Consider the following 13,646-nt stretch of genomic DNA (forward strand, 5'->3'; position numbering starts at 1 on the left):
AGTGGTTGCATCTTGTGCTTCTTTCTCCCTTTTATACTTTGTTCTTCAAATAGCTATCTGAAGTGGTTTCTGTTCTTCCTTACCTTCTGTTGTTTGTTGCAGCACTGCGGTGTCTGGTTGTACAGGGGATTGTTGTGCTGTTGTCAGGGCTGCACATGAACGTTATGTCTCACAGTGACAGCCGGTCGCTCACTTTACGTTAACCGCAAGTGTTTTCACGGTCATCAACCAATGGTGGCCCGGAGACTGTCATTTCAGTCCGTGTGGCGCTCGCCTGCGGCTTGGTTCTGCCCCACAAACTCACAGCCGGCCATGGTGGGAGTACAGACAAACACGCATACACATGCATATGCACCCATTTACAGACGCGAGCACAACCACTGAATGCGTCCACACACACACATACACACATGCACTCAAAACTATATGCTCAGCATAAGGCAGGCTGTTGGAGCAATTACAGAAACATGGCAGAACACGATGAAGCAGGCCCCACTATCAGAAGGGAAATAGAGTGAGCAGAGAAAAAATGATGACGCCATTAATAACAGTGAGGCTCAGAGGCACGGAGGGAGGTGGGGGTGGATGACCCTCTCTGTGATTTCCCTGTGACAGCACTTTGAGGTGCAAATGGTTGCGTATGTATTTTTGGACATTTAAATGGGCATGTTTTTTGCATCAAATGCCACGTAAAAAGGAAACAATATAAAACGAAACTACTGTAATATACCAAATGATGCATGAACTGATCTTTTCTTGTCACTCATAAAGTACATCCATTATTTAGGTAAATGACAGGTCACATTCCTATATTTCTATTTTCTCACTGTGCTACTGTGTCAAGCAATTCATATCTAGCCTTTTCTTTACCCTCAGCACTGCAATGCAGATGTGTCTCACACAGTGGAAGGAAACTTTCACAGAAAACATGCATAAAATAGGAATATATGAAAAAAGGAGAGACTTGAAAGAAAAGGCACTGAAGGCAGGAAGGGGACAAACAGTGGTGGCGATGGGGATATGTTATGTGCAGTGTCACCAGAAGGGACTTAAAGAAGTTGGTTGGCGCACTTGGGAATCCTGAGCTTTAGAATATGAAAAAGTTTAAGCATTTGACACTAAAAAAAATGCATATGGCCACTGTTCATGATTTATGAGGCCTGCCAGTGAAAGTGACACTTTTAGCTTCATCAACTACACTATTTTACAAAGCTGTCATTGGACCAAACAAATATTGATGTTCATTTTCTTCAGATACCACCATGATTTAAAAGGGGTGGCATTTTTTGTTTGTCATTTAATTGAAATGGGCAGGGCTGACCTGTTGATCTATGCTTTTAGGTACATTATTGCGCACAGTTTGATTAACAGCACCTCCTCTCATTTAAATTGTCAGTAGCAGCTGATAATAGCATTTGTGTTTTGGCGCTTCTATTTTGTCTGGCCTGCGGCTAAAAGTTAATGGACTTAATGGAGAAATTTTGATCAGTTACATCAAGAATTAATTGGCCATGTTGAAACAAATGCAAAAAGCAAATGAATGCCTCAGAGCAAACACATTCACCAATTCTAAAGCTTTTAATTTTCTAGTAAGCATCCAAGTCAACAGAAAGAGCTGATGGCAATAGCTATGCTGCATAGGCAGTGTTCTGATAGAGTATCATACCGTCTTTTCCTACTTTACTCATTATAGATTCTGCCTGCAAGCTCTTTTCCAACAAATAGTTTACACTTTCTACTTTTTACATAGTTGATTTCCTTTGGTTAGTGTGAAAATGAATCACAGCAATCATGAAACTTGCCTTAGACATGAAACTGATCTATGATTTATTCACTTCAGTCATAAGTTAAAGTTTAGTTTTATTTCATCAGTATCTTCATAAGATTATCACTGTAAGAAATCTTATTTTTCTCCCAGAGAATGAGACATGCTTATGCACATTATGATATGTTATTATAAACTATAAATTAGTGCTGTCAAACAATTAAATATTAGGCCTGTAACGGTACACAAAATTTTTGGTTTGGTACGTTTTCGGTTTTGAAAGCCAGGGTTCGTTTTTTTCGGTTCGGTACGGGAAGAAAGAAAACCCCTTAAAATGTCTATAATGCATTTATGAATTTTTGAACATTCTTCCACCAATTTTTGGAGACAATAGAATATAGAAAAACAGGAATAATATAATTCTGCTGCTATAAATCACATAGAAAATAAAATATTACTAAATGTATTTTAAACATTAGTATTGCACTTTTCCCTGAAAGGGAGTTTTGAACAAACAAAAATCAAATCACATTTCTGTCAGTTCACATTCTACATAAAAATAACCCCAAAAAAATAAAAAATTCCACATGAAGTGCAACATTAACAAGAGAGCAAACTAGTATTCTTTTTAAACAAACTGAAGAGCAACACTGACAAATAAATTAACCTAATTATTTATTTTAGGACAGATAAACTGTTTAGGACACTTTGTGTGTGTGTGTGTGAGAGAGAGAGAGAGAGAGAGAGAGAGAGCTAGTGTCAGTGTTTTAGAACTACCGTAGTTCCTTGGGACCAAACAGCGTTTGTCTTATCGGCGTCTCTTTCCCCGTTGTTGTCTTTCACCTGAATCCGTACTGATCCCAAACAGGACTGTAATGATGGCGGAGGGTCCTCAGTCTCTTCCCTTCAGGGTGACATCATTTTGGTTGTTTTTTTTAACCTTATGGAAGCAGCTATTTCATATTTCGAGTCATTGTGCGCTAGTTCCATATGTCCGTGTGGAACTTGCGCGGATTTAAAGTTCTGCATCGAATGATGCCTCTCGTTCCTTTTCCTTTTTCTCAACATTCTGTGCTGTTTCGGTACAGCTGTGTACTGAACTGAACATGTGTGTACCGAAACTGTTCGGTTCGGTACGTGTACCGTTACAGGCCTATTAAATATCATTCATTTTTAATCTATATTAACTGCGTTTCATTTTGTATGAGCAAACAAACTCAAGAAAGAAGGGAATATATATGCACTTAATGTGTTTATTAAACACTTGGCCTGTAACAGTACACAAAATTTTCGGTTCGGTACGTTTTCAGTTTTGAAAGCCACGGTTCGCTTTTTTTTTCGGTTCGGTATGGGAAGAAAGAAAACCCCTCAAAATGTCTTTAATGCATTTATTATGAATTTTTGAAAAAATTTCTCCCAATTTTTGGAGACAGTAGAATATAGAGAAACAGGAATAATATATTTCTGCTGTGTTATGGAAATGTTCAACTGATAACCCACACACAAAGAGGCGGAGAGAAAGTTAGAGTTAAAATAAATAAATGCATTTATTGAGAAGTCAGTCACAGAGAAACTCTGTAAGTGAAGTCTGATTAAACAAGAGAAAACTAAAGATTATATAGAACCAAATCCAACCCCTCAAACTATGATGTCATTCCTTACGTACATCGTACCACCCCATACTACTCCTTCTCTGCTCCGTGAAGAGGTCATGATGACCTCTCCACTCTAACCTTGCTTGGATCCAATCTGGAGTGCAGGCGCCATTCTCTATCTACACATTCAGACATTTAGGTGTTTGGGTTTTAACTCAAGGCAAGAACTCCGTTCCTGGGTTGGGGGTGTTACAGAGTGGTAAACATCACACATAATGAATAATGACTCAGCATTAAAAGAAGATGTACTAACAGTATAAAATATAAAGAGTATAAAATATAAAAAGTAAATTTTTCCACCACAGCTGCTATAAATCAAATATAAAATAAAATAAATAAAATATTACTAAATGTATTTTAAACATTAGTGTTGCACTTTTCCCAGAAAGGTAGTTTTGAACAAACAACAAAAATCAAATCACAGGTCTGTCAGTTCACATTCTGCATAAAAGTAACAAAAAAATTCCACATGAAGTGCAACATTAACAAGAGAACAAACTCGTATTCTCTTTTAACAAACTTAAGAGCAACACTGACAATAAAATTAACCTAATTATTTATTTTAGGACAGATAACAAACTGTTTAAGACACTTTGTGTATTTGTGTGTGTGTGTGTGTGTGTGTGTGTGTGTGTGTGTAGGGTGCGATTTGTCAAAAACACAGAGGGGGGATTTTTTATTTTTTTTGGTCACATTAATATATGTGGGTGTGTGGTCCATAACTAACGCTGGCATGAAACGAAAGTGAAACTTTATATACTTCCAACGCCCAACTCCCGGGTTCTATTCCTCTATTATACAGCGTGTGTGTGTGTGTATGTGTGTGGGAGAGCCAGACAGACAGACAGACAGACAGACAGACAGACAGACAGACAGAGAAAGTGTAAGTGTTTGAGAACGACCGGACATAGGTGGTTGTCTTTCACCTGAACCCGAAGTGATCCCAAACGGGACTGTAATGGTGGAGGGTGTTCTGTCTCTTCCTTCCAGGTTGACATCATATTTTTTTTTTTTTTTTTTTTACCTCATATCAGCTGCTATTTTGTATTTCGGGTCAATGTGCGCTCCTTCAATATGTCCGTGTGGAACTTGCACGGTTTTAAAGTTCTGCATCAACCGATGTCTTTAGTTACTTTTTCTTTTTCTCAACATACTGTGCCGTTATGGTACAGCTGTGTACCGAACCGAACAGGTGTGTACCGAAACGGTTTGGTTCGGTACACGGTATGTGTACCGTTACAGGCCTATTAAACACCTTCAACAGTTTCAACAAAACAACTTGAAACAACTGTTCCGTCTTTTTTTTGTCCTCATATTTCCATCCAGAGGACCAACGTGCTGTTTAGCGTCTTCCATCTTTATGGGTTAGTTCTGCTGCTTGTCACTCCCAGATCAACTGCCCATTTGCACATGCACGATGGTAACTCTACTTGGACAAACTGCCCCAAATGTGTTGGCAGAGACATTCAGAATCATTCTATGCTGCAGATGGGTTGATTGCGTTCAAATTTTAATCAGATTAATCATGATGATGGATTAATCTGTGTTAACACGTTAATTTTGACAGCCCTACTATAAATATAACTAGCCTATATATATTTAATCATAGTAATAGAAAAAAAGTGGTATGCTATATGTTTTGTTGTGAAGTTATTTTTTTTTTCTACCAACTGGTTTGAATGTAAATTAGTTGCTGCTTGCTGACTTTTCACTTCTTTCTACAGTAATGTGTTTTGCTAGTGGTCTGTCACTTTAACCAGTATGTCCTACTACTCACCATTTTCCCTTATGACAGTGAAACAAGAGTGGCAGGCCACTGGCATGCAGTATCAGAGTAAATTTATGAGTATCATATAATAACACATCATATTCACCACTGGAATATATTGGTAGTGAGAAAGCTATAAGTGACACATCATCATGAGTAGCAATTTTGTCTGGCATATGAAACATATAAAACAGCCATACAAAAACCAACAGTGATATACTTGCATAGTATTACTTAGATGTAAACTAGGGTGGGTCAATATGGCCAAAAATGATTTCTTTCTTTTTCCAGTGTTAAGAGCTAATCACAGTTCTAATATACATTTTCCCACCTACTTGAACTCTAGGTGCAAGTTTTTGTTTTTGGTAAATTAATAAAAAAAAAAAAAAAAAAAAAAATACAAAAACCTTGCACTAAAAATATGCAACTTGCACAAAATAATTCTGTAATGACTCTCCCACTGGTAATGCTATCAATTTAGTTTTATTTCATTATAAATTATGTTTCCAGGGAAAGTGAAGGGTTAATAGTCAAGTAATCATATGATTTTCATTCTATATCAGAACATTTGTGAGAGAGAAAAAGAGAGGCAGAGCATGCACCGGAATATTACTCACGGCTCATAGAGTACCATGAATGGAAATAACACATCAAACCGAATATTACGAACTGAAATGGGTCGGTACAAATATATGTATCATTACACTATATGCTGAATATTACAGAAGAAACATATTCATTGTGAATATACAAGAAGGAAAGAGCTTGCATTTTGATTTTTTTTTTTAAAGTAAGAAAGGTCTCCAGAGGAGTAATGTCTGTTTTGTGTTTCATATTGTAATTAATCAAATTAAACTGATACAGTTTCCAGCCCTAGAATGAACATATGGTCTTCCAGTTATCAGTAACCAGCCACTTTTGATGTGATAGATGCATTTTGTATTCTTCAGTGTTACTATTTCACATGGACCTCTTCTTTCTGAGATGTGCTAGTACTTACCTAAGCTACAGAGATATTATCCACTCTCTTATGGTATAAATGCTAAAACATAGGCTACCGTCTGCAAACTTTGAAGAAATATTACAAAAAGCATTTGACAATAATTCATACAATTTTAGCTACATTCTTAGTTGCAGTATGGTTGAGTTAAAAAAAACTGCACTAAATGGATGCTACAAAAGCAAGGACAGAATATTAGAGAAAGAGATGGATGTAAAGTATTCATTGTACAGTAGCTATGAGATTTTCTTATTTATTGAAGCAATGTCTGAGTTAACACACACAGCCTTGTATAATGTTATCAAGTTGGCAGTTGTGACTGCTCATGTTCTGCCATTCTCTTTTGTGAATCAAAGTTTAAATAAGAGTAGGCCAAATAGAAGTTTTGTTGCTCATTGATTTGTGCTTGTATGTGCCTATACATTTGACATGTGAGCTCGCTATACTATCATTATAGCTCTGTTTGGGTCTCCACCAGCTCCTAAGACAAAAGGTAGTTAGGCTAACTACCTTTATCATTTATCATTGCATTTGTTGTAAATCAGTGTTTCTCAACCTTTCTCATCCTCTCAACCTTTTGTCAAGCCCCTTTACATTATCATGACCCCCCCCCCCCCAAAAAAAAAAAAAAAAATAAATGTGTGAACGACAGTGCGGATAATAAGTTGTCTGGGGCGGTCACAGCACTCTGTGACTAATTGTCAAGGGGTGGGGTGGGGTGGGGGGTGTACATACATTGCCTAAGGCGCTGCATTCCCAGGGGGCCCATACAGCTGTGGAATGGGCCTGGAGAGTTAGAGGAATAATAAAACATCTTCAGTTTCACTTTCACTTTGCACCGCTCTGACAATCACAGGGTGCTACCCCCTGCTCTGACAATCACAGGTTGCTATCCCCCTGCTCCGACAATCACGGACCGCTATCCCGTATGTTGTATAGTTTGTGCTCTCCTCACGACCAGTGGGGATACACTGTTGTAAATTAAGTCAAGGTGTGCTTAAACTATTTTATAAACAAGTGATTGTTGATTCTCAAATAAAATCTGGACCGTTAATTTATAAGGAGACTTGTGTCGCATTCTGTAGTTTGTTTTTTGTGGTGACTGTTTCACCAAGATTTTAATCAGGCAAGTTACCTGGAAAGAGGGATGATCACAAAATGTTCAAAGTACAAGTTTCAGTTTCTCTCTGAAATTGTTTATTGAGAATATACGTTATTTTAATAATGCCTCAGAACTGATTTGCTGTTGCTCAGTTTGCAAAAACACACATAGCTGTTGAGCTAGACATCCCTAGGTCTAGTCTCCCATTACAGCTGTGATATCATACTATTTGCAGCTTTACATATTACTACCCTCAAAGTCATTTAGTGACTAATTTATACATTCCTCCTCTAGGGTCCCAAACCAGCCTTTAAACAACACTGCACTGGATCAGTGACTTCTGTAAAACAAAATGAGACAAAGTAGATGTGGTGTATTGTTTCCCCCCAGTCTCTCATAAACACCTTGCTGTCACTGAGTTTCCAGATGGCCGTGTTCCTCTGTATCCCACAGTTCATAGCTCTAAACTTTCTAGCGCACACATTTGTATCGGGTCACTGCTCACTGTGACACACTAGGGGAAGAAGAGCACTAATCCTACCCAGCATGCCTCCCTGGAAATGTTCTCTATGCAAATGGTTATTTTTTTGGTATGGGGGTGAGGGGAATCCACAGTGTGAGTGTTTGGTTGCATGCATGTGCATCCAGGGATACTGTTGTAACAGGCTCGTGGTGAGAGCCAAATAGATGTAGCCCTTTTGGCAAGTGACCTCCTTAAAACTTGGTTCAGGTTTTCTTGCTGGCAATTGTCTGTTAGAAAACACAGCACTGAACTTTAAAAGATCCATTCACAGGTCCACACCAGATTTATCCTGTATTTAATTGCACCGGAGAGCAATCATTCTCTGCCCTACAAATCCTTGGTAAAGCTGTGCTTTACAATAGAGCCATAATTGCAGGAGTTTAATTGCCTGCCAATGCTCTGCTCCCACTGCCTGCTTGCATTGAAGAGCCCAATAATTAGAAACAGGGAGAAATTAGGTGGCAATTTTGTCTTGGCAATTATCATAATGCAAAAGAAGTGCCATTAGTATTGTTAGCCCCACAGTACATAATCCTTTGACACTGTCAAGTCCCTCTCTTAGCTGCTGGGTACAACAACTCTTGATTTCCCTGTAGCCTTTGCACTCCCTCAGTCACTACTTTAGTCATCAGCTATCCAGGCCAGCATGCACACTTGGAGTCAACTGAACAGACTGCACACATCCGTGCCCAAAGTGCTGGGAGGATTAGAAGTTACAGAATTAGCAGTCTGTTTCCTTTAAAGGTATATAAATTGGGTGTTAATCCTCTTCAACCATGTCAACCATGAAATTGTGTTTGATATAACAGAAAAATTAATGCAGTCGACAGATATTGTACTTGTACCACACTGGCATTTCATTTTGTTTCACTGCATTCTCTTTGTGTTGACTTCACCGTTCCCTTTTTGAAATTACGTCTGCTAGTTTTACAATATGGGTCATGACAAAGTAATATTAGAGACACAGTGTATCTCATTCAAAGAAAAAAAAAAAAGTCATCAGAGTACTGTGACAGGCTTAGCACTACAGTACCTCTCTTTGAATATGTAGATAATTCCACATTCTTATCCACTAATCTTTAAGTCTTTAAGAGAATCTTTCATAAACCATTATCTTTCCTTGCCTGTCTGAAACTAAAACTCATAAACCAAATAGTAAGAACAAAAGGGTCTTAAGTGTCACCTACACTATCATTTTGAAATGTTTTCACTGTAATGTACTAAATTGGTTTTACAAATGTGGGTCAACAACAACAGCAGAGTGGAAAATTGTTTGCTATCACTCCATGACTTCCACTGACTGTGCTGTCTAGAATAGGGTGTTCACATTTCTTAAATCTTTAGTTTTTAACCCAGGACACTTTTGTTGAAGCTTTTGTTGATTTTGTAAATGTGATTAACATATATACAGAGGTTTGGTGCTGTATATTTTTAAATAGGATATGTCATTATATGTATAGAAAATGTTTCATTAAGATAACAGTAACATTACCCAGATGAAGGTATAACTTAACATTACTTCTCCAGGGCTCTTTCTGAAAAAATAAATAAATAAATAAATAAATTGTGCAGTCCATTGCACAACAGCCCTTTTAGCTATGTTTTCCATTTTTATTTCCCATTTGAATACACAATAGCACAGGCTATCAGCCCAGTTTTGTGTGTCGGCAGAGGCGTGTTGTGTGTGAGCGGTAACTGTGCAGACATGTGACATTATGTGCATACCTTTTATTGCACTGCATCCACTGTGTGTTTTTTCCTATTACAGCATCAAATATTTTCATTGGGTACAGTGAATACTAGGCTAGTGGCTAAAAGACTCGGAGGTACATGATGTTTTAGTGGTGTCAGTGTTCGGTGTTTGAGTCTGTGCATTTTGTGAAATAATCTAGTGGGTGGGGATGTTTCTGAAATATTTTTATTCATAACGATTAATCATAAACCACAAAGGGCTTATATAGACTGTGAAGCCATTTCTTGCAGCTGTTAAAGTAAAATTATGAATGTAAAATAGTTTCAGCCTTTCTAGGGAGATTTTAATGCATTAATTTTAATTTAATTAATCAAGTAATGTAGTATTTTCACTCTCATGCCACTTTCCTCATGCACATCACAAAGGAAATGAAGTCGCACACATTATAAAACAGGAAGTTGCATTTAACACGCTACAGTTAACGCCACCTTTCAGTATGAAGGACAGTGCCACATGGCCAGGTGTACCAAACTGTTAAAACCAATCAGTGAAACTCCAGTTTATTGTGCAGCTCTTTGATATACATCTGTATATTGTTTTAGAGATATTTTATAGGCTCTTGTGAAGTGGAATTAAGCTTTAGGACAGGGGGATAATTGTGGTCTCCATGGGGCATAGAAATAATTCAGCACAGGCTGGAAGATATAGACTGGAGCAGGAAATTGTCCCACCCCCTTGGCAAATCATTCAGCACTCTTTTATTGCATGTTTGATCCAGACTGTTTGGTGATCAATACATTTTCCAATCCTCAGCAGAGGCAACAGAACCTGCCCAAAGGCCCCAACTTAGATTGAACCCAACACCAGACATAGTTACACACAGATAAGAGAATGCCCATGACCCGTGTGTCTCTAAAGTTAACTGTGTTGTTCTAAAGCAGGTTTAGTAGCATGGTTTTATCTCTGCATGGAAAACAAGAGGTACTAATACAGGCCTGAATAATGAAGAGAAAATGACTTTGGGAATCAGGAAGTCCTTCACCATTAATGTTGAACAACTCTCAGTGGCTCCCAAGCAATCAAGCAATGGGATTTACAAAAGATTTTAATTTGGATGCATTATCCAAACTCCTTGCAGTCCAAAAGGCAGGCAATTGCTCCGACAAAAGATATGCTCTGATAAGTTTGAAGGTCAACAAGCTGCTGCAGTGGAGATAATCAGCTGCTCGTCTGTGCCACACACACTTAGTGAAATACAGTTAATATATACATACACATTAGTGAGGGACCAGGTGGAATAAACACAATCAAACAGTAAAACTGGGTGTACAATTAGCCTTTTTCACTCCTCATCAAAGTTTACGATCAGTAAAGCGCTTCTGTTTCATCACACATGTGAAAGTCACATGGAGCTCAGCTTACAATATCCAAATGCCATAAAAGAGAGTAGCTAATGAGGCCCTATGTAGAGAATAAAAGGGGGATTAATGAACAACACGGTTTGAAGAGGCTAGGCAGCCCTCGCTCGAGCCCTTTACAGTGTATGCATATACTAGGTGAGAATATTCTAAGGCTTTCACACATTGCCACAGTATTGAATGGTCTGTGCTGCGCTTGGAGGAGCATTCTGCTGATGGAATCAAAACCCCTTTCACAGATTCAAATGAGGTGCACTCAGCTGTGATTGGTATTGGAAAAGCATTTGTCAGAACAGAGGCTCACAGAAGGCTTCTTAAATACAAGGCAATCACAGTGTCTAACGCAGAGACGAGGCGAGAGGTGTGCCCGGACTGCAGAGTGGAAAACAGGACAAAGGATTATGATGGTAATAAGCAGTAAACCAAAACAAAGTCATCCCCTGATCCCTCATTCTCTCTCTCTCCGTGTCTCTGTCGGTCCCTATCTCTCTTACCCCTAAATCCTCTAACACCCTCTCTCACTCTTTTTCCTCCTCTCTCTGCATCATGCACACCACATATTGACAGGGCCCATTTTTTCACTGTGCCTGAACTACAATTTAAAACTCATTTCTCATTATTTGCGGTGAATCCTTACACACACAATTTCTAATCTGTCGAGGCCATGATGGCTGCTGGCAGAAGCAGGGACTCTTTATGCAGATGCCCGGCTCTACACCTATATGCAATGTCAACTCTTGCACACCCGGCTGGCCTTATTTTATTACAGGCGTCAGCAAATCTGCATGCCGTCAACTGTGAACCTTTTGTGCTAATGTCTTTTTTCCCCTTTTATCAGAGCTTGTGGTGTACAGGCTGTAGGCATTTTTACATCCCAGTGATAATGTGCAAGCACAGATCAGAAACTGTTTCTAGCTCACAAGCTTCAAAAGATACACCCTTTTGACACAGCTGCAATACGTAATCTGCAGGCTTGGCCCACAAAGGATAAGGTAGAGGTGGATGAATTCGGTTGGCTGGGGGTGGGAGGGGCTTTACAAACCTTTAATTTAGCCTATTTAATGAAGGGTTGTCAGGGCTTCACTATATCCAAAAGTGGCTCCAAAGGTTGTGTGTGTGCTTGAGAGAGAGTAAGAGGGACAAGGGACAGAAACAGCCATTATTATGCCGGCAAGAAAAGGGTTTGGCAGCAGAGGAAAGAGAAGAAAAGAGGAGAGAAGATTGTGTCTGGAATTGTCCAAGTGTGGCAGTAGTGGTCCTCAGTCACTTTATCAGTGCCATAGCAGTGCTTTTTTCCTTTCATCTATCTGCCCAGTGACTGTGTTCCCCCCTCTAAGAACAGAAAAAAAACACTTGCTCTCTCACCATGGATGGCGCAACACAATCACCCCCCCCCCCCAATCTATGCTTTTCACACTATCTCTTCACTCAACATCGCTCTTTGTCTAAATGATGTTCTTTTTTTCCCTTTCTATCACTCAGTCATATGATATTTGTTCTGAAAGATTGCCACACTTCACCTCATCTGCACGCACTATTTCTATCTGTTCACTTAACATCAAGGTTGGGTGGAAGTACCACATAGTGCACGGTTACTCACTCAGATTATTCCGCAAGGTTTCAGAGTTTTTAAGGCTGGAATGATGTGTCAATATAATAGATTGGGTTGGTTAGGTAGGTTGGTAAATACTTCATTTTCTATTGAATGCCTTAATGCATTGCACTCAGGGATGCGTGATCTGGCTGAAAGATTGGGCGAATCACGATCCATGATCTGAATAGTTCTTTCATCTCTCATGAAGTGAGAGTCAGTTACAAGTTTTTCACAGGCTTATACTGTGTGAGCTGGATTTTTTGTTGTTGTATCTGAATACAAATGCTGCATTTTTGCATAATTTTGGAACTAACATTATTACGATACTGGCAGTATCTAGATAAAATAAACATAAAGTCAACAGTTTCCTGTTCATACAACTACAGTGTGTCCATTAATTGTCTAAATTGTTGTGGCCAAATTACTCCTGCCTGACCTTTATATTGAGTAAAACAGAATTTTACAATCTAACATAACTTTAAAGTTTCCATGGACAGTAAAGTCCTACTCCAACATTAGATTTTCTACTGTAGTAAAGTTATAATGACTACACATAGGCGTTTATTGGTCTCTGTAATAAGATACAATCTGGATAAATGGGAAGTGTGAACAGCAGTAAAAAAAAGTTTCAAGAAAAAAAACAGCTTCTATAAACCAAAGTGGTAGTATTTAGTGTGACCTTCTTTTGCACTTTTTTTTTTTTTTGCACAAATTTGACTGTTTTCTTAAGGCAATATGAGATTTATTGCATTCATTTTCTGAGTTTTATACCAGATTTCATTCAACACATATCAGATGTTTCTAACTGTTTGTGGTGCTTCTTGTCATGGGGTCAGGAGTCACACTAAATAGTGACTTTGGAACCTATTTAGTTCAGTTTCAATTATGCATATATTTACTTATTTTATCTGAAGAAAAGACAATGAAAAATAAATATATATGTTCATTTCAGCCTTGCAACAACAAAGCTAAAGCTGACCTAAGACTTGCGCAGTTCTGTAAATTCAAATGACATCGCAGTACAGAAGCCACATCTGCAACTGACAGACATGTAGTAATTCTTTGTTATTACACTGAACATAAATATAAATGCAACCCTTTTGTTTTTGCTCCCATTTTTCATGAGTT

This window comes from Sphaeramia orbicularis, chromosome 3 (assembly GCF_902148855.1).
Source record: "Sphaeramia orbicularis chromosome 3, fSphaOr1.1, whole genome shotgun sequence".
Lineage (NCBI taxonomy): Eukaryota > Metazoa > Chordata > Actinopteri > Kurtiformes > Apogonidae > Sphaeramia > Sphaeramia orbicularis.